The following is a 22,104-nucleotide window of genomic DNA, read 5'->3' on the forward strand; positions in this document are numbered from 1 at the left end:
GCTTTTCTGTATTATTTTGCTTAATCTGGAAGAATTCCCCTAATGGGCTAGAATGATCTAATTGGACTAAATGTGATTTGCTTGTGGCCTTGTTTATTGGTGCAGAAACAGCCAGAGATGTGTGCTGCGAGGGGCGAGCAGGCTGGGTTTGCGGAGGGTGCAAGTTGCTTGTAGTTACTGTGTGACTTTGGAAGCATAATTTTTTAACTTGAGTCTGTGCATCATTTTACAGCAATTGATACATAACTTTTGAAAATCATAATTGCTGAAATAATTATCATTTTCTTCTAGTTTTTGGTTACATAAAATGTATCAGTTTGCTTTGGCAGCAAAGCATTAAACAGAATTACTCAAGTCAAAAGGTGAAAGTCCTTCTTAGTCCTCAAAGTCCACTGCTTTTCCCGAAGATAATCCCTGTTATCCATTGGGGCTGTGCCCACTCTGAATGCTCGTCCATGCTGTGACCAGTGTCCACATGTGAACGTACCACATGTGTCCATGTGGGAACGTAAAGTCTGTAACCAGGCCCTTGACTCGCACTGTTGTGCGTGGATGGGGTGAGCCGCACCTGCTGCTCTGAGACAGCTCCTGTATCACTTTGCTCTGCCTTGTGGTGGCCCTGGCCCGTCAACACACACAGGCCAGCCTCAGTTGTCTATGACAGTGATCTAACCGGTCCACCACCGATGGGTTTTCATTTTTGACTATACACAATACAGCATCGAACTGCATCTCTGTGTGCATGGGACCGGAACGTGTCTGGGGGACACCAGGAGCGGGGGTGGTCAGGCTGGAGCCTGCGTGACCGAACGTGCCTGGGGGACACCAGGAGCGGGGGTGGTCAGGCTGGAGCCTGCGTGACCGAACGTGCCTGGGGGACACCAGGAGCGGGGGTGGTCAGGCTGGAGCCTGCGTGAACGAACGTGCCTGGGGGACACCAGAAGCGGGGGTGGTCAGGCTGGAGCCTGCGTGACCAGAACGTGCCTGGGGGACACCAGGAGTGGGGGTGGTTAGGCTGGAGCCTGCGTGACCGAACGTGTCTGGGGGACGCCAGGAGCGGGGGTGGTCAGGCTGGAGCCTGCGTGAACGAATGTGCCTGGGGGACACCAGGAGCGGGGGTGGTCAGGCTGGAGCCTGCGTGACCAGAACGTGCCTGGGGGACACCAGGAGTGGGGGTGGTTAGGCTGGAGCCTGCGTGACCGAACGTGTCTGGGGGACGCCAGGAGCGGGGGTGGTCAGGCTGGAGCCTGCGTGAACGAATGTGCCTGGGGGACACCAGGAGCGGGGGTGGTCAGGCTGGAGCCTGCGTGACCAGAACGTGCCTGGGGGACACCAGGAGTGGGGGTGGTTAGGCTGGAGCCTGCGTGACCGAACGTGTCTGGGGGACGCCAGGAGCGGGGGTGGTCAGGCTGGAGCCTGCGTGAACGAATGTGCCTGGGGGACACCAGGAGCGGGGGTGGTCAGGCTGGAGCCTGCGTGACCAGAACGTGTTTGGGGGACACCAGGAGCGGAGGTGGTCAGGCTGGAGCCTGCGTGACCAAACGTGCCTGGGGGACACCAGGAGCGGGGGTGGTCAGGCTGGAGCCTGCGTGTCTGAAGCTCATCACACTGCCCGGCTCCTCACAAGCCGGCAGGGTCGGCTCCCCTGCCCGTCACCGTGGCAGGCTGCAGCCTCCAGGTCCTCTCCCCTGGTTGGGGTCCTGCCAGCTCTCCCTGCAAGCCACCGTGGGGAACATGGTTAGTTTTGAGAACCACGAACTGCCCGCTGTAGCTCTTGGTCCAGGCTTGGGGTGGCCAGCGACAGGAGGAGGCTGCGGCCTGCAGCACGCGGGCGACGTGTTGTCTGCAAAGGCCCCAGACTGCAGCCGCGTTTTCTGGGGCACTTCCGCGTTGCCCGGGAAGCGGCTGGGATCGACGGCCCCTGGCCGAGAGGTTCAGCTGAAGGCCGCGCTCTGCGGGGAGATACCGCGCGGCAGATCTCGGAGGAACGCGAGCCTGGGAAGTCCGGGTCCGGGGCGGAGAGCGGACCTTCTTAACTGTCAGAAATGCACCCCAGCCCTCTGGGCGATGGAAGTCGTCGGAGCAACGTGTGTGGGTTAGACGCGAGCCGCACACACGAGAAACCTGTGTGTGTGGAAAATGAAGAGTGGCCTCAACGTCTGCACCCTCTCTGCCGACTTGGGTCATTTCTTCTGAGGCGTCCTCACTCATCCTCTTCCCTTAGTACACGTTTCCTCTTCATCTTCCTTGTCATCTCGGCCTCATGAAAGGCTCATTTCTCTTCACTCTGAAAAACCGGAAGTGGACGTCTTCTCGGCTCCCCAGCCAAGCAGGAGCCCAGTTATCCCCTCGTGAGCACGATCTGAGACGAAGCTCGCTTGCGGGGAGGGGCCCTGAAGGACCAGGGAAAGCCCTCTCTAGGGAAGCAGGAGAGAGGGACGGGGACCCCCTGCAGACACGCGACGCGTCATCCCTACCTGGTCTCTGAGCAGGGGACCCGGCGTCCACGCTGCCCATGGGGCACCGGTGGAGACCAGGTGAGGGCGAGGGCCGGGCCCCCCAGCATGGGGGCTGTGACACGCCATGGTGCATCCCTGAGGTGCCCGCCAAGCTGCGCAGAAACCTTCAGGAGCATCTCCCCATCCAGACAGCCCGGGGGCAGGGGGCAGAGAGCCGCACGGCCGGTCAGGGGCCTTGGATGCCGTCCGGGAGGCCCACCTGAGGCGCCCAGTCAGCTCCCCAGGGAGGGTCTCCTTCCAGCCGAGCGGGGCGGGGCTGTCTGGCTCTCGGGGCTCAGTGTTAGAAGTCTGAGGAAGAGGCACTGTCAAAACATCTCTCATCTTTTAGCCAATCTCCCGGAGAACTTTTAGGGGCGGAAAAAATAAGCCAGAAACACTGCCGCCGGCAGATGAGCCCACAGCAGTGACTCAGGCTGCCGGGAGGGCGCATGCCGGTGCCCTCTGAGCAGAGTTTAGTCAATCAGAAGTCCCTCTGACTGCAAGGCCCTCGGGAAAGCACTGACAGCGGGGAGGTGACGTCCACAGCTCCGCGTGCCAAAGCGGGCCGGGCGGGTCACCAGGAGCCAGCCCTCCTGCCCCGGGGCCAGCGGGGCAGAGCGTGGAGCAGACAGACGACACTGCCCCCGTCTCCAGCGGGGTCCTGCCGGCCCCAGGAGCCCTTCTGGGAAAAAAAGGCATTCGTAGAGGAATTCCTAGTGTCACTTAGCCCACATTACCTGCACTGATGGTGGGAAGGGAGTTTGGTGCGGTCATTATGGAAAACTGGAGATGCCTCAAAAAACTAAACATAGACTTGCCATACAATCCGGAAATCCCAGTCCTGGGCATACATCCAGAGAAAACTAATTTGAAAAGATATGTTCACCCCAGTGTTTACAGCAGCACTATATACAGTAGACAAGACATGGAAGCCACCTAAATCTGTCCACCAGCAAGTGACCAGATAAAGGAGCTGTGGTATATTTATACAATGGAATACTACTCAGCCATAAAAAAGAATGAAATAATGCCATCTGCAGCAACATGGATGGACCTGGAGATGGTCATTCTAAATGAAGTAAGTCAGACAGGACAAACATATGACATCACTTATATGTGGAATCTAAAAGAAAATTATACAGATTCTATTTACAAACCAAAAACAGATTCACAGACATAGAAAATAAATTCTGGTTACCAAAGGGAAAATGGTGGGAAAAGATAAACTAGGACTTTGGGATTAATAGACACACTACTATACATGAAATAAATAAACAAGGACCTACTGTGTAGCACAGGGAATGATATTCAATTTCTTGTAACAACTTCTAATGGAAGATTCTGAAAATACATGTGTGTGTATATGTATAACTGAATCACTTGGCTGTACACCTGAAACTAATGTCATAAATCAACTACACTTCAATAAAAACTAAAATTAAAAAAAAATAAAAGCACACCTGGCATATAAACAAACACAGAGGAGAGCTGAGCGTTCACAAGGTGGTGGGGCACACTGCCCATGCACACCGCCGTGTACACTGCCGTGCACACCGCCCGTGCACACCACCCACTGGCAGGGAGCTCACCCTCAGCGCCACAGCACTGGGCGCTCTCGGCTTTTTGGTATTGGGAGCTAAAGGAAGTATCTCACATTTGTAGTCCAGCCCCATCATTGTCAGAGAACTGAACTTCAGAGAGGCTCATGACCCCAAAAATGTTCCCACCAGTGCTGCCTAGGGAGGGTCTCACTAATCTAGTAATAATGCATGAACTTGGGAGCCCATGTGTTTAATAATAGTTCGAGAAAAGAGTAGTTTTGGTTTTAAGCCACTATATTACGATTTCGAAATCAATCATGTCAAGTCTGTACGTAACCTCCTTAACAGAATCTGGAGGAGAAAGCAAGGTCGGGTTTCAGGGCTAAAACAACGGGGGCCGATGCAGTGACGCCACCTTCACCAGCCGTAGCTCCAGGCTGGCACCCTCGGGGGGTGCGCACACGCCTCCGTCTCGCAAGGGCTGGGCTCTGACTCCAAGCGCGGGGGGTCAGAGTGTGGGACCAAGGCTGTGGAAGGCAGTGGTGTCATCCCACTCTGAGTCTAGACGGTTTGTGGGAGCCGAGCCTGACGTGAGGATGAGTGGGGACATTTCCTCTGTCACGTAAGAGTTAAGTTTCCAAACCACACTGTCCGCAAGAGAATCCCCAGGGCTGAGAAGAGTTTCCAGCACGTGTGCGTATGCATGTGAGCGTGTGTGTGTCCGTGTGTGTGCGTGTTGAGTATTGGCAGACAGAAAATGGCCACAAAACATGCTGTCCTCAGGACTTTTCAGTCTCAGTGGCTGTGTTCTGCTCTAAATGAAACCATAAATCGTAATTTTTGTTGAAAGCATAATAGATTAAAATTTGGAACTAGCAGATAAAAACTGCTATATACGAAATAGATACCAGGGTCCTACTGTACAGCACAGGAAACTATAGTCAATAGCTTGAGATAACCTGCGATGAAAAAGAACATAGATGTGTGACTGGATCACTGTGCTGTACACTAGAAACTAACACAACATGGTGGACCAACTCGACTTCAATGAAAAAAAGCTACAAAGTAACTCCAAATGAGCGATCCTAGATGCAGATACACAAAAAGTGTACCCATTCTCATGCTACTTTTCAAACTTGATTTTTCGGGGTAAATGTAAAACCTTTCTAGCTCCGTGTGTGTACTTTTTGAATTGTTCCGTTCTTTATGTGTTTGGATCTTCTTAGGGAAAGTAATAAAATCTGTTACGGTTGCATTTCATAGGCTGCCTGTGTGTTTCATAGGAAGCGGTGTGCTGTCTTACTTCAAATCCCGCTTGCAAAGCAGCCTGAGTGTTTCCTCTACTTCGAGGTTCCTTGCAGGAAGCGGGGGTGGAGTCTTTTAGAGGATTTACAGTAATGGGGGCTGTGGTTGTCCGTGCCACATGGAGCCCCTCGGGGTCTCTTCCTCTGCTGACACACTTCACTGCTGCCCATTAACACTTCCTCTGCTGAGGCTCGGTTTAATGAGCGTCTCTGGACCTGGAGGTTTGCTCCAGAAACAAGAGCTTCGGCAGCTGAGACACCCGGCTCTCTCCACTGCCCGATGCTCTGGTTCAGCCTTTCTTTCTTTTTCTTTCCCCAAGATTTTCATCCTGTATTTATTTATGTATTTGTGTATGATCAATTTTTTTCCTTTGGGGGGTAATTGGGCTTATTTATTTATTTATTTATAATTTTATTTTATTGAGTTACAGTCAGTTTACAATGTTGTGTCAATTTCCAGTGTAGAGCACAATTTTTCAGTTTTACATGAACATACATATATTCATTGTTGCATTCTTTTTCACTGTGAGCGACCACAAGATCTTGTATATATTTCTCTGTGCTGTACAGTATAGTCTTGTTTATCTATTCTACTTATGCCTGTCAGTATCTACAAATTTTGAACTCCCAATCTGTCCCTTCCCACCCCACATCCCCCTTGGCAACCACAAGTTTGTATTCTATGTCTATGAGTCTGTTTCTGTTTTGTATTTATGTTCATTTGTCTTTTTCTTTCTTTTTTTTTTTTATATTCCACATTTGTACGACCTCATATGGTATTTTTATTTCTCTTTCTGGCTTACTTCACTTAGAATGACATTCTCCAGGAGCATCCATGTTGCTGCAAATGGTGTTATGTTGTCGGTTTTTATGGCTGAGTAGTATTCCATTGTATAAATATACCACCTCTTCTTTATCCAGTCATCCGCTGACGGACATTTAGGCTGTTTCCATGTCTTGGCTACTGTACATAGTGCTGCTATGAACATTGGGGTGCAGGTGTCATTTTGAAGAAGGGTTGCTTCTGGATATATGCCCAGGAGCGGGATTCCTGGGTCATACGATAAGTCTATTCCTAGTCTTTTGAGGAATCTCCACACTGTTTTCCATAGTGGCTGCACCAAACTGCATTCCCACCAGCAGTGTAGGAGGGTTCCCCTTTCTCCACAGCCTCTCCAGCATTTGTCATTTGTTGACTTTTGAATGACGGCCATTCTGACTAGTGTGAGGTGATACCTCATCATAGTTTTGATTTGCTTTTCTCTGATAATGAGTGCTACTAAACATTTTTTCATGTTCCTATTGATCATTTGTATGTCTTCCTTGGAGAATTGCTTGTTTAGGTCTTCTGCCCAAATCAATGGAGCTAGAACACTCCCTTACACCATACACAAAAATAAACTCAAAATGGATCAAAGACTTAAACATAAGACAAGATACAATAAACCTCCTAGAAGAAAACTTAGGCAAAACATTATCTCACATACATCTCAGCGGTGTTCTCCTAGGGCAGTCTACCCAAGCAATAGAAATAAAAACAAGAATAAACAAATGGACCTAATTAAACTTACAAGCTTGTGCACAGCAAAGGAAACCATAAGTAAAACAAAAAAACAACCTACAGAATGGGAGAAAATATTTGCAAATGAAACCAACAAAGGCTTGATCTCCAGAATATATAAGCAGCTCATACGACTTAAGAAAAAAAAAACCAACCCAGCATTTTTTTCTTGAACAAAATACATTCTCTCCTTGACAGTAGGATTATTCTGAAATAACCTTGGTTCTTTTAGTCAGTAGTTCCTAATACTGAGACAATCGTGCAGAAGCCTTGATAGAATGCTGATAAATTCCAAATTGACATTAATATAGAAATTGTCTCTCGTTGTTCTCCTAAAATAGAAGTGAGCTGGCATTTAGAAACACCCTTGTCATCAACAGACTGTATTTTGTTATGAATGAAATCACGTTATTTCTAGGAAATAGTTACACATCTAAAGTATTCCAGACTTACCAAGTTGTTTCATAATTGCATCAAAGTGTTAAAGAAGGCAGTGATCTTACAAATTGGTGGCAGTTGATTAATATAAATATTAAGTGCACTTCGTTTTACCTTCAAACCTAGACATGTATTTAAACTTGTTAGATATCTTGGATTTCAAAGTAACTTAACCAAACATGTAAAAGCACATTCTACTTGTCCGTTCTGACCCTTCCTATCCGTGTTTCTGAGTAAAACCATGTACACATTCCTTGGGGAGGAGTTGCCTGTTTGTACAGCTAAGTCCCCGCTGGAAGTGTAAGCTCACAGAGAAGCGGGTTCCTGTCCTCCCCCACCCAGGTACTTACGTGCTGTGTTATCTTCTTGTCCTTCAGAAAATGGTGAAGCCACGTCCAGTGGGCATCTCGGAACGCTGACCGACTGAGGGAGAAAGTCGGCTCCAAAGAGCAACCCCGGGCGACTGATTTCAGGTACCTGCCGTCCGCTCCCTGGGGGCTGAGGACAAGGGTCCTCTCGCCCCAAGCCCCCAACGTCCACTGGCACGCCCTCCCATCTCGGCCTCCCGCTGCTTCCAGACCTCCGGGAGGCAGTCAGCACCCTGTGCTGCGTCCCCTCCAGACAGACAGCTTATGCTAAAAAGAGTCATTTTCAGTTAAGTTAGGTGATGCTCATTGTTCCTGCTACTAAAGCTGTGTAGTGCGGGACCAGCCTGCAGCCTTCTGGGCGCCGTGAGGGGTGCTGGGATCGCTGGTGCGGAGTGCGGGACACTGGGACCTTGGATGGAAAGGCGTAATTGTTGCCCCCAACCCCACACCGGCTGCAGAAGTAGCTGGTCAGAGAGGGTCACTAATTATGCCTCGGAGAGCTGGGGGGAGGTCGGCAAAGACCAGATGATCGCCGCCCAGGCAGCACAGGTTTTAGGGACTCTCACAGGCTGGCATCCGCTTGGCCGTCCTGTGACTCAGTTCCCACCTCCGCAAAGCTCAGCCTCTGACCGTGGGCAGGACACGGACCAGAAGCTCCAGTGGTGTCTTCTCCAGACCCACCTGCAGGGTCCACCCGGCACAGGCTGCTCGCTGGGGGGAAACAGGAAGGCTCTGGGGCACCGGTACCTGCTTAGGACGCCACGCGAGGAGGCCTTTCCAGGTTCACTGTGCCAGTCATTTCTCTGTCTGCCAGCTGCCCTGCTTGCCCGCGTGATGGCAGAGTTGCTCGCCGTCACGTGGGTGGGACCTAGGGCTCGGCCTCTGCCGCGAGCCGCGCCGTGCGCGCTGCAGGCTTTGGGAGCTTTAGGAGCCGGCCCAGCGGGTCACACCTGCTCCAGTCATTCTCTTGTCTGGATCCCGACACTTTTCAAAGACGTCTCCTCCTTGGTTGGGGTTGGGGAAGCCATTATGTTTGTCATTTCCCTGGAGCTTGGGGAAAAAGAAAAAAAAAACTGCATGCTGAGTGCTCAGCTGGCAGCTGACTTTAAAGTAGTTAAAGTTTCTGACACGTGGCTGTTTCCTCACGTGCAGGCGGTCGCTTCGTCCAGCCTCGCTGAGTTTTAGTCATAAATGGGTTGTGTTCTGTGGGTCTGAACTGACATGTCTGGCGCGGGTTACGTGCCCCATGTCTGAGTGGTGGCTGGTCACGCGGTGTCCCGCGCAGCGTCTGAATGCAGCTCTCGTCGGAGTTCAACACACACACGTTCCTACGTGTGTGAGCCAGCGTCCAAAGGAAAAGCCACGTTCACGCCTGACAAACCTGGCCTTGAGCAGGCGTCTCACTTGAGGCAGAGCATTTGATTTCGAGAGATGTGTATTCTCAAGGCGGGCGGTTGGACTTATTCAGAATAGATGAAAAACATTCCAAGGTGCCAGCAGGCCCGCATCTGGTGCCGCAGCCCACCGGTCCTCCCACCGTGTGTCTGTCACAGCCCTGGGGACGGTAGGCTCTTCTGGGGGGAAGATGAGCTGAGGGCCTCCAGGTTGATCGGGTAATAGTTACAACACAAGAGCCCAACCACACCTGCGATGGTCTCACCCCATGGTCACCGTGCACCTGCCGCCCCCCTGCGGGCTCTGGTGACGGCGCTGTGGCACCAGGGGCAGGGAGCGCAGCTCGCACCCGACTTCTGGGTGTCTTTACCCATTCTCCTGTCCTTCCAAGACCCGTGCTTGGCCCTCAGGGGATAATCAGTACATATCTGCTGTAAGCATGTCGTGAACACTTTGGTCCTGGGAGAGGAAACAGAACAGCAGATGAAAGCAAAGGGCTTAGCGCCTTGACGTGGGGAGTCTCCAGTGCCACAACCCTAGCTCCCGGGATGAAGGCCAGGCCTTCACGTGGTCACCTGTGAGAGACTGTGTGAGGGTCAGATCGCTGAGACCCGGTGGGCCCGCGTCTCCTTGCAGGGGTCCGGCAGTAAGTGTCTTGGTCTCCCTGAGGCCTCCCCGGGAAAGCAGCCGGGACTCCCGTGGACGAGTGCACGTGACCGTGTTCCAGGAAGACTTCACCCGCGAGGCCGCAGCACGGGGTCTGGCCCTCAGGTGGCAGTTTGCCAGTCAGCGGTGGACATCTAAATGAAGCGTCCTAAACAGCCCCCATCGTTTTTGGAAAATAGAATAAAACTCTCACTCTTTTCTCAAACTGTTACTTGCAGACTCGCCCAGTGGGCTCTACAGTTATGGCCCCAGGAAGTCGCTCCCAGCCTGGCTGGCGCTTGGCCAGTGCGGGCGCTGAGCAGCCGGGATGGGGCCCAGCCAGGAGCCATGGCGGCCAAGACACCTGCGAAGGCAGGGCGGGCCCACGGAACTCGTGAGGTCTAAACAGGAGCAAATAGCAAATTTTCTTAACGACTCTGCCTTTACCAACCTGCTTGCCAAGAAATATCCTGCAATCATCCTGAAAGTGGTGTCAGAATAAAATCAGATTAAAACCAACACCCAGAGGTGTCACTCCCCCTGTCCACACACGGAGTAGCACGTGCCAAGCCCCAGTGCCGAGGGGGAGCTCTTCCAGGGACTCGGACTCCAGTCAGCGATGCGGACGCTGGTCACCAGGGCCCCGGGGTAGGGGCGGGGCTTCGGTGCGGGCGACACCGTGGACTTCAGTAAAATGTGATCCATTCAGTCTGTTTCTCCAAATACTCTGCAACTCCAAAATGCATGTACACATAATGTGGAACATAGGGATTAAGACGCTGAGTACAGAAGGATGACTTTGAATTGCAGCGGAAGCTTTGGATAAAGGGGTTAATCCTGGAACACACTGTAGATTCTTTTCTAAAAGGCTAGTTTGTGAACGTCTCAACCTTTCTGCCTTATTTGGGATGTGAATTAGTAGTGTAACTCACTTAGTTAAAATGCAGAACATTGCCTGATACTTTCAACTGAAATTATTTTTTTTTAGGATATGTGTACCTTTAAAACCGCATTTTGACAGCAAGTTATTTCAGAGCAGATCTGAATGGGAGAAAGCGGGCTGAGGAAGCGCAGCCTGCATGACACCCTAAGTGTTTAGAGAAGAGTGCCCAGCTGGGCCCGCAGCGGCTTGACGCCATGTCCGAGTCTGAGGAGCAACTGGCAGGCTTCCAGGCAGGGAGCAGATCCCAATTCTGCCGCAGGATCTGCGTGACTTTAGAGAAGTTGTTTAACTCCTGGGCTCTGAGCCTCGGTTTCCCCATCAGTTAAACGGGCATAGTAAGTTCTTAACAGAAGTGCTGTAAGGATTAAGTGAGATACAGAACGTGCAAAGCACTAAATTCGGTCATTGAAACACAGAAGCTATTTTAGCGTTTACGCAGCTGTGCTGCGTCTGAGACGGGCAGTGGGCTGCCCGTAAGTCTCAGACAGACGCATCCGATTCCCTTCCAGACTGCAGCTCCCCGAGGAACAGCAGGGCCAGGCGATGCCCCGTTCCTGGGCCACGGGACTAGCGTGAGAAAGGGTGAAGGCGAATCTCCCTCCCTGTTTCTTGGAAGACGCAGCTCTTGGAAAGGGAGAGGAGCTGGTAGGCAGTGCGTCCATGAGCAGTCCAGACACGCCACTCCTGGCTTAGAAGTGGCACCTGTTCAGGGTCCTCCCTCTCCACCTCGGCGTCTTCTACCCAACGCTCTTTGGTGTCCGCTTGGCATCCAGAGGACGGGGGCTCCCGAGGACAGGGGTGCTGTCCTGCTCGTGCTCCCAGTCCTCAGCGCAGCCGGGCGGCGCGCACCGGGATGCAGCTGTTGGTCTCATCCGTGAATGAACGCACCTTCGTGCCAAGTGAAGGTCTGTGACGTAGAGCCGATTCGCAGTGACCTCTGCGGAACGTGACTGAGGGTGAAAGGGAGGGACAGAACTTTCTTTTTCCTTGTGTCTCGACATCTATGTAACAAAGGTGTGCATGTATTTTTTCTGCCAAAGGTGGCAGGAGTGTTTACTTTTCACTTTATGCCACTGCTTCCACTCGATTTCCTGGCACGTGTGTCACTGTATCACGTGCAGTGAGACGCACTCACCCCTCCACCCACCGGCCTTTCCCCTCAGACACCCCACTTCCGTGGCGCCTTCTCAAACGTCCATCTTTACTCGTGGCCCCACCCCTCCTGCAAAGTGTGGATGTCATAAATCCGCAAACACTAACCCCACTGATTGGAGGCTGTTTTCTTGAGGGTCTCTGAGGCTATGTTTCTTACAGGTACCATGAAGGGAGGATTTTTAACCTACATTTAAAGGAAACAAATGCCTATTAAAACAAAACAAGTTATTAAGTAAATTGCTGCAAACCTCATCTATACACTTAAAGGTATAACCATGTGCATTTCTGGAGCATTGTTTTGAATCAGCTGCTACCCACCAGACATCGTAGATACACACACACACACACAAATGGAATTAGAGAATTGTGCCATAGACCAGTTCACATTTAACCATTTAACGGGGAGGAGGCATGTATACCCCCAAAACCCACGCACTGAAAAGGGCTAGAAAAGGGGTGTGGGTAAGGCGATCGGGTGCCACGCACCCTAAGCGTGGGGGAGTCTGAGCGTTCCTGGGGAAGGCGGCGGGAGTCCTGGGTAGTCACCGCCAGGCCGCCCTCCATGGGCACCTCCACGTTTTTCAGACAGATGTGGGTATTTCAGACGTGGCACTAGCATCTGGAAAGACCCCGCAGCGTGAGGGTGGGAGCAGGAGGGGACGCCAGGCACAGCACGTTCAGAGTAAGTGCTGTAGATGGGGAGGAAACGGGGTGAGTTTAAACAAGGGAGACCCGAGCTGCCCCTTCCTTCATAGGACGGTTGAAGGGCAGCCTCCCCGGATGGTCCAGCCGAGGCTGACGGTCTCAGGGAGGGAGGAGCGGGCGGTGTGGAGGCAGGAAGGATGGATGGGGTCAAACCCAGGTGAGACAGACTTTGTCACCCAACCAGCTGGGAAGAGTGGTCGCGAAGCACTTAAAACAACACGTGTGACACACGGAGCTGAGTGTCTGGGGCACGGCTCGGTCTCTACATCACGGCTACGACTGTGATTCATGAGGAACCGGGACTTGCCCACCCCGCCAGCAAAGGCGGAGGCGACCTGGCTCACATCCGCGTGGCGCCGCTGCTCCCCGCGCAGCTGTGGGCGGAGCGCGGCCGCTCCGCTCCCTGGGCACCGGCGTCAGGAGCTTTCAAGGATACTTTGTTGAAGGAAAAAGCAAGATACACAAGGGAAGCAGAAGCAGGACCCACACCTGTACTTGCCTGTATTTGCATGAAAGCTTCTGGAAGGGAGGGCGGGGCTGACAGTTGTCTGCGTGTCGTCACCGTGCAGAGCAGGCGGGGACAGGCGGGAGCTCTCGGTGCGTTTATTCGCCCTTTATTCAGTTTTACTTATTTTTGCACCAGGCGAATGTAAAGGAAGGAAGGGAAGGAGGGACGGGAGAGGAGGAGGGACGCCAAGGCTCGAAGGAAGAAAGCGGTCGGGCGGGAGGAGGCGGGCGAGGAGGCGGCGCGGCACTGTCCCATCAGCGTCCCCCCGCGCGGTCACCCCCGAGCAGCTTCCGGGCTCCCCGCGTGTCTCGTGAGCGACATGTGCCCTTCTTTCCAAGATCTTCTAGTTTAAAATTTGTCTTACAAAGTCTGAAACCAGAAGCCGCAGCACTGTTCATCCACTTCCTCCGTAGTAGTTATCGTTTTAAGAACGACTTTTCAAAATAATTAAAAGAATGTGTTTTCTCCAGTAACAGTCAGGAAATGCCGGTCGGTGACAAACAGTGGGAAGAAATGGCAGTGGTCAAACGCTACAGAAATCCTTCAGAATCCGGAAGGAGAGTGGTTTTATGTCTTAGTCATGTTTTTTTTTAACACAGCAAAAGAGTACAAAGAAGATGTTATGTACCAGTGGGGGAGACGTGAACATGGCCTGTTTCCTGACATGATGGAAGCAGTAGGAAGTACCTTTTTTGTTAAAATCACACTTCGATTATGCAGAATTTTTTCTCCCTTAGGAGATGAACGCTGAAGGGTTTATTTAGGTGTGAGGAGCGGTGATACCTACAGCGTACTTTCCAAAGGTTCAGAAGGACGTGTGAGCGTGTGGCGTGTGTGTGAGAGCAGTGTGGGGTGTGTATCACATATGCCTGTGCGTGCGTGTGTGTGTGTGAGATTCGTGTGCCCGCCGGTAGTAGGCGGCGTGGACAGTGTGGTCCAGGAAGGCGCAAGGCAACCTTCCTGCATCTCTTTTTCTTAAGTATTTATTTCCTAAACGTTCATTTCTGAAACATCCTTATACATGTTACAGATTGAGAGTAGGAGTCACAACTCCTTCCCCATTTAGGTGAAGATCAACTGTCTCCTGGGTGCAGTTTCCTGAGCCCCGCTCCCAGCACCCGGGACAGCTGGCTCCCCTCCATCAGAGGCGTCCTGGCATCACCCGATGAGCAGTGACGGCCCTTTCGTTTACAGAGGAGGAGGAAACTCCCCTCCTCGTGGAAAGACTTTTCTGAGGCCAAAGCGTTTATTCATGACGGAGCTGCAAATGAACTCTGACTTCAGGGCACCTTCCAGCCTCTCACACTGCAGTGGCTTGCTTGCATCGGATTAATTAAAATAGACTTTCTCCCAAGACACTCAGTATGAAACGTGTGTACGTGGGAGTGTGATTGTGAATGCAGGAAATCCCTCCTTCTGAGAAACAGGGTGTATGCGCTCCTGAGAATTTCATCCATCATCTGTAAACAGCTTATCTCTTTCCTTCACATGCTCCGAAATCACTAAGCAAAATGTCAGATTTTGTAAACACCGTCTTTCTTTCAATTCATCCTCACGCAGAAAACAGAAGGGACTGTTTGTCACTGAGCTCTTCTCCCTAGAGCCGCTATGCTGGGTGCCCATTACAGAAGAGGAAATAACGCAGAAGAAGAACTCGGTCACCCCAGAGTCGGGGGCAGGGGTCTCGGGGAGCCCGGCCCTGCGCCGATGCCGCGATGGCCGGGTGCTCGGCTCCGTGGGGCCCCGGCCAGCTGCAGCCAGGCAGGGTGTGGAAGGGCCTGTGCCAGCCTGGAGGGGCGTCTGTTCCAGGGTCTAAAGAGCAAACCTCTGGAAGGAAGGAATGAAAGCGGGGGGAGGACGAGAAAAGAGCAAAATTCGAACCTAGTTCTGTAAGAATTAAAACGAACAAAACCGTCCACCTGCCCAGCCTCCAGGCTCAGTCGGTGTCACTGCGCCATGACGATAAGGTGAAACGATGGCCCTAGCTGACCACGCTTACCAGGACGGCTAAGTTGTGTTCGCTCTCCTCTGTCCGCACCCAGAAGGAAGCTGTGTTTACATAGAGTGTGCACGTGTATCTTTAGCTTATAAGAGTATGTGCATTGCTGCAGAGATCGCACTGAGGTCATCTTTGCTCCGTTAAATGCTGGCCCGCCTGTGAGAATCCGTGAGGGGAAGTTCACGCCTCTCCGTGAACAAGACGAGCAACCGGGCCTTTCTCCCCCACACGCACCGGGAAGTGCACGCCCGGCCACACCGTCTTTGTCGCGCTTTTCGGCTGATCCCTTGGCAGGTTGCGCCCGAGGATGGCCGCCCAGGACGAGAGTCGGTTGGTTTGTTGGTGGTGTTTGGTGTTTTACTTTTCACGACCACAAGCAGAAAAATAAGTTCCATTTCAGTTATAAATCTTCAAAATGCTTTGTCAGACACTTTCAACTAATGATCTGCTTTTATGGAAAATGGAAATAAATGGCACCCGGGCAGGCCGCCGACTGCCTCAGAGCGGGGGTGCTCACGAGGCCCCGCCTCCAGAGCTCCAGCAAACCAGGTCACCCCGAGCGCCCATCGAGTGGAAGCTCGCAGCACAGCCCGAGGCCACAGGAGGCTCCAGGTGTCTGTGCGGGGCCCTGTCGCCTGCGTCAGGCAGGATGCACTGGGCTGTTTAACAAGTGAACTCGGAAATAAACCCAGGATGCTCAGCACGCAGAAGTTTTCTTCTTGGTCACCTCACAGCCCTGATGCAGGCTGGGCGGCCCCTCCAGTTGGTGCCTCTGCCGTCTGGAACCCAGGGTCCTCTGGAAGGAGCGGCGCCTAGAGACGTGCAGGATGAGGGGGGCCAGGTGAAGCCTCCCATTACTCGGAGATCGGATTTCAGGTCCCAGCCCTGCCGGAGGGAAGCTGGCAAGTACAGCCCTCGGTGGGGAATGCAGCCCTGTGCCCTCCCTCCCAGGTGCATCAGCGGGGCCGTGGGGACCGTGGGCCACCCGTGCCTACACCCGCGTCCCACCAGCTCCCCTCACCTTGCTCTGTTCTGCCCCGTAAACGTCGTGGGCACAGTGGGGCCCCGGGTCTGCCTCCCGGGGAGGGACGTGGACTCAGGTTCCAGTGTCACTGCTCTTTCCCGCAGACACACTCAGAAGCGGCTGTGGGCCCGGATCGTGCACTGTGACCTTCGCGGCTGGCCAGGCTGCCTCGTGTGCATGCGCACTCGGGCTCGCTTCCCCAAACATGGGTTACTTTGAAGCAAATCCGAGTCAGTGTGAAATTTTATCAAAGATACTCCAGCATGAATTCCTAACATAGGAAGTTTCTCTTCTGTGAAACCATAGCCACCCATCAACCCTTTAATTATCACCAGACATCCAGGCCCAGCTCAGAGTCCCCAGACTGTTGCACAGATTTATTTTCATAGTTTGTTTGGATCAGAATCCAAACAGCATCTGCAGGGCTCCCTGCTGACGGGACTTGACCCTCTCCCGGACCTACGTCGGTTCCCTCCCGCCTCCGCCTTCACCCCTGCCTCTTGTGCCCGCTGGCGCTGAAGCGGGGTCCCTCGTGCTCTAAAGGGTCCCGCAGTCTGGACTTGGCTGGTTTCCCCCCTGGGGTGTCACCTACCGTGTTCCTCCGGCCCCTGAGTTTCCTGCAAACTGGCAGTTGGATCAGAGGCCTCACCGATTCAGAGGTGACCTGTGTCTTCCTACGTCATCACAATGCAGGGGACGCACAGAGGTCTGCTCTCCCCTCAGTCATGGTGCTGTTGGTCAGAGTCACCAGCCACCCCATCTGTTAGAAAGTCACCCATCAACCTTTCCAGTCAGGGATGCTCGTTACCTAGACCCGACACCTCCTCAGCCTTACGAGGTGGCGTCCTCCTTCCTCCCTCACCGACGAGCAGATGGGTCATGAAGCAGCAGCTCCTGCTGCACACAGGACCGCAGGGCAGCAGGACAGCAGGACCGCAGGACAGCAGGACCTCAGGACCCAGGACAGCAGGGTAGGAGGACCTCAGGACCGCAGGACCGCAGGACAGCTGGACCGCAGGACAGCAGGGTAGGAGGACCTCAGGACCACAGGACCGCAGGACAGCTGGACCGCAGGACAGCAGGGTAGCAGGGCCTCAGGACCGCAGGACCGCAGGACCAGTACTTCGTGCCGCCCACCCCTTTCCCAAGCAGGGATGTCCATTCTCTTTCGATGAGGACTGTGGGTTCTAAGAAGTGAAAAGGCGTTTATTGGAGGGAACAAGTGGTGTCTCTTGAGGTTTCCCTTGTGTTTGCTGAGCGCACAGTCTGTCTTTTGTGCCCGTTAACACTGGTGACGTCAGGAATAAGAGCTTTCAGTGAGCACGAACAGCCCTTGTGCTGTGGGATTGGCACGTGCGTTCCCTCTGGTCAGTTTCTCAGGGCCTGGAAGTCGATGCCCTGATGATTTCTGCCTGCGGTAGGAGCCCGAGGTGTGCAGAGGGGTGGGCGGTGTCTTGCCCATGGTCACCCACGAAATGGTCACCTGTAAGATGGTAGCCTGGGTTACCTGGGCCCTGTGACTGGTGGTCCAGCCTCTGAGCGCATCGCAGGCAGCTTCCCACGTGTTCATGGTGCAGGCAGAGGACAAGGAGGCGGCACACGGAAGGGCCTTCCAAAGAAACGCAAGTTCTCAGCCACTTTGTGTGAAGAGCATAGCAGGTGGTGGGCCAGGGGGTTAAGGTCATCTAGGCGGGGGTTAGGTCATCTGGTTGGTTAGCGGAGCTGAGGGCTGCTGGGGGGTCAAGTCCAGAGGTCGCCCCTGGCTTTTCCGTCCTACACGGGCAGACCTGGAGCCCGCAGCTTTGCGCAGGTCCGTCAGCCCCACGCTGACTGCCCGCCAGCCTCCCCACGCGCTTCCCAAGGTGGATGTGCTGGATGCTGGCTTTGCCTGGCGTTGGGGGCAGAGGGCTCAGAGCACCTGCAGTCCCCACCCTGGCCATCTGCTCCAGTGACTTCCCCTTGGGGATCTGAGACGCAAGCAGCAGGATTCCTTTCGTGGTAAAAAGGAGCTCTTTCAGCTGTTAGGTGACCTTTCTTCCACTGCAAATGCTATTTATTTCCCTGGCCGCGGTCCCAGGACAGCCTGGAGGTAAGGGGACACTCGCGAGACCTTCAGCTCCCAACGCCCTCTGCACCCACCCTTCCACAGAGCAGCTCCCTGGCCCCACCTGCTCCATCCTGCTGTCACGGGGAGACCCAGGTGACGACTCGCCACCACATCTGCCTGTCCCTCCACATTGATGTCGGTGCCTTATATGTGGTTTCAAGTGTGCGTGTGCACGCATGTTTGCACACCTGTGCATGCCTGTGTGTCTGCACGTGCACACCTGTGTGTGTGCGTGTGCGTGTGTGATGCGAGGACAGTGGGAAGGAGAGGGGAAAGCAGAGCCCTAGGGGAGGAGGGAGCCGGTGTGTCCTCACACGAATTCCAGTTCGACTCAGCACAGTGCCCAAGCCCGGCCGAGGGTGTGCACGCCGGACGCGCGCGGGGAGGAGCGGGGCGCCAGGAGCCCCCTTTGACAGGCCCTGCGGGCTTTGCGGGGAGCAGCCCTGAGGACAGCCTGGAACATGAGGTGACTCGTGCCAAGAGCTGTCTCACAGCTCCCTGTGAATCCGCCAGGCGTTTCCTTGTTGCATTTTTTTCTAGGAAACAGCGGCAGGGAATCAGAAGCCTTTTTTAAAAATCTGCCTGGCAAGAGCCGAAGCTCGTTTAAGATGTGGCTCACTGATTCCGCCCAAACCCCCGGCGGGGGCGTGCTGTGCTCCGGGCCAGGTGCTCGCTGCTTGGCTGACGGGACTGACGGGACGGAGAGAGAGCTTCTGAGACCAGAAGCAGCCAGGTGCGGGCGTCAGAGCGGCCGGTCCGCCCCGACTGTGAAGATGGCTCCACGGGAACGTTGCAGAGTGGCGAGGCCAGGGGCCCGGAGTGAGGACGTGGCTGTGAAGTGCGCTCGGGGCTCCGTGTGCGACTCGAGTCTGCAGCTGCATGACCCTAGAGGTGCGTCCTCTGTCGGCTGTAGTTCAAGTTGAGGGAAGTGAACCCACCGTGCTCCTCAGAGAGGCCCTGCTGCTGCTGACAAAGCCTCAGGCTCGCCGGGGGCACAGTCTTGGCATGGAAATGTGTTTCCAGAGCAACAGGCACTTCCTCTTAGTGAGAGCCGAGCAACGCAACCCCCTCCTCCAGGAAGAGCAGGTGCAGTTGGGGGGGGGGAGTGGCACTTTGCTCACGTCGTGGTGCTCCCAGCCGCCATCCGGTGTCTCGCCTCGTCGGCCCAACACAGAGGTCGTCTGAGCTGCTCATGGGCCTCCGACTTGGTTAATACAAACATATTAAAAATAGCGTTTTTTGTGAAAATGGTAGTGGAACCGAAACAAGAACCATTAGATGAGGATGAACTGGAGCTCCCTTCCATCCCCGCCGTTTCCCTGAAAAGTGGCAGGAGACTCTTTTGGAATAAGAGACAAGGCCGTCGGACGGCTGACCTGTGGAAGCCCAGCCCCTGAGCGATTCGGGTTTGCCTAATCACCTGGTGAGACTGTGAGCCACCTGACCTGCTCTTGTCAAACTAAGGACGCAAAGTCACGAGTAATAAGCGTGCTTCCCGCGTTTGCACGCCGCGGCTCCCCGTGCCTCCGCTCCCGCGTCGCTGCGTGGTTCCCTGCTGTACCTTTAAGGGCCGAGATAAGGCCCGAACTCAGTCATTGTTCTCACCACCTGAGACAGTGCGTGCGCTGATCTGCTCTGTTTTGTTATTTTACGAAAGGGTCCCTGAGCCCCTCGTTCCTAAGTGAGTAAGTAACCAGAGCGACGTCAGCGGAGCAGCTGCTTCAGCTCTTCAGCGGAACACGTGTTTTGCCAGCCCAGCTGTGCCGCGATCGAAAGTCTGTCCTTGGTGGACTTGAACGAAATGGCCAGATTTTCCCCCAAACTGACGGAAACGAATGGGGAAGAAAAGCAGCTTTGCTTTCATTAGAAACCTTGACAAAGTTCAGTTAGAACCTCTTGTTTTCGCTAATCTCCCCAGGACGGTTCTGCTGCCCTCATGTCTCAGCAGGGACCTCCTGGCTCAGGCCAGGACCACCTGCTCCACCCAAACTGGGTCCCTCCTGTGACGTCAGCCTCTCCCACGGCCCAGAAGCCACCTCCGATACCGCGTCACCTCGCCCCATCACCTTGGCCAAGTGAGGGGCAGGTGTGAAGGGAGGAGAAGCAGCCTCGTGCCGCTCTGGGAAGGACGGAGCACTGGAACGGCTCCGGTGAATCCAGCTAAACCCGCGGTGAACCTCTAGTCTACGTTTCCGCGTGATCGGCAACTCGAACGTAGTGCGCAGAGAAGTCTAACGAGTAAACTAGACTTTTTCCCACACTTGCTCATGAGAACTGAATGGTCCGAGTTCTGCTGAAAGTATTTTACATAAAAATAGGTGATGCTCGGTGTGTTTGCATGCGGCGTGTGAGCTTTTGGGGAGTAGGTTCCTCTTTCCTGTCTGGTGGTGTCCGGAACAGCAGAAGGCCAAGTCCTGAGGAAACCAGATTCCCGTCCGGTGAGTGGGCGCTTTGCGCTGTCCCGGCCCGTGGGGAGCTGGGTGCTGAGCGCCCCGAGGTGGAGCCCCACGCCGTATTTCCGCCCGCACTGGCAGGGGCCGAGGCACCACTGCCCTTTCAGTCTCGCTCCCGGGGAGCCCCCCGCTCAGCCCACTTCCCTCCAGACTGGAGCTGAGACTCGGAGGCCCGGGGGTGCGCACGGCGCCACACGACCAGACAGATGTCCATGAGCTGACCTTCACACACAGCCCCCGGGAATGCTTTCTGGCCTGGTTATTCCAAATCAGCTTTTTAAAATCACATTAACAGGTTTTATTGTGCAGTTTATAAATCCACCTTGTACTAAGGAGCGACACATTGGAAATAACATGTAAGTTGTGTCTGTGCACCTAACCTCTGCTCCAGACGCCTGCCGAGTGGTGTGATGCTTGGCCCCGCCTGATCACTAGACCTGGTGTCGTCTGTTTCTTGTAAACGAGGAACGTGAGGGGGAGAGAAGCCACGTGGTCACACAGCGCATAGCGAAACGAGGTTTGAACCACCGGATACCTGACACCAGCGTCACGGACAGAAGTGAGAAACGATACGGACAGAAAATGAATGAAAGTGTAAACAGTTGCCATCAGAGCTTAGGAATCAGGCAGTTTGGGATCACGGAGAAAAAGTGCAGAAGCCCCCAGCCAGCCCCGTGGGGAGCCCTCGCTCTGCAGCACGGCCGGCGACGTGCCAGCGGCCCCGAGTAGGTGCTCAGTGCGTGGTGCTCCGTGTGTGCCAAAGCCTGGAGACGGAAGGCCGCGGACTGCCCTGGGGAGACCAAGCGCGCTGCGGCCACGCAGGCCTGGGCCCAAACCTGCGTCTCGGGCAGACTGGTGTGGGCGAGGCTGACCCAGCCTGCCGTGGGGTGGCTGAGGGTAAATGAGGCAGCATGTGCCCTCCTGGCTTGTGTCCACACAGCGGCCTGTCAGGCAGTGGTGGAAAGGTGCTTGCATCTTGCATTCTTGCCTTAACAACAGGACTTCACGAGGACGTGTGGGTTCTGTCTAAGTGTCTGAAGGTCAGAGACTCCTCTCTTGTCGTCAGTAAGTCCCATCCATGTTACCCAAGGGCTTCTAGCACCTGATGGTGACGTTGGACCATTTCCAGGAGAGAAGGGACCGGCCTCAGATGCTGCGGATACACAGTGATTACAATGCAGATTATTTTTCAATTTACCAGTTATAAACATCCAGCCCAGTGCTTTTTGGAGAAAGTCACCCCAAGTTACGAGTTACTCATCCGACTGCACTACTCACTTCATTCTTCAGGGAGTAAATCGAAGCCTCATTAATTTCAAGCACCAGAATGGGTTATTTTTAATTTTCCTGGCTGTCAAGTTAATAAATCCTGATTAATCTAAGCATTACTTAGCAGAGCAGCTCACCCAGCAGGTGGCGAGTGGTCTCACCCCGGGGCTGAGAAATGCACACCTGGGGAG

General features: G+C 54.0%; 1 protein-coding gene across 1 annotated transcript in view; it reads left to right on the top strand.

Annotated features, from left to right (window-relative positions):
* The window catches only part of MYT1L (myelin transcription factor 1 like), a 296,223-nt gene that overhangs the window by 38,615 nt on the left and 235,504 nt on the right, over positions 1-22,104 (top strand). The window contains exon 2 of the mRNA XM_072938278.1: positions 7,720-7,815. The gene's annotated coding sequence lies outside the window, so the exon portion shown is untranslated. The remainder of the gene's footprint in view (positions 1-7,719; positions 7,816-22,104) is intronic.

This window comes from Vicugna pacos, chromosome 15 (genome assembly GCF_048564905.1).
Source record: "Vicugna pacos chromosome 15, VicPac4, whole genome shotgun sequence".
Taxonomy (NCBI): domain Eukaryota; kingdom Metazoa; phylum Chordata; class Mammalia; order Artiodactyla; family Camelidae; genus Vicugna; species Vicugna pacos.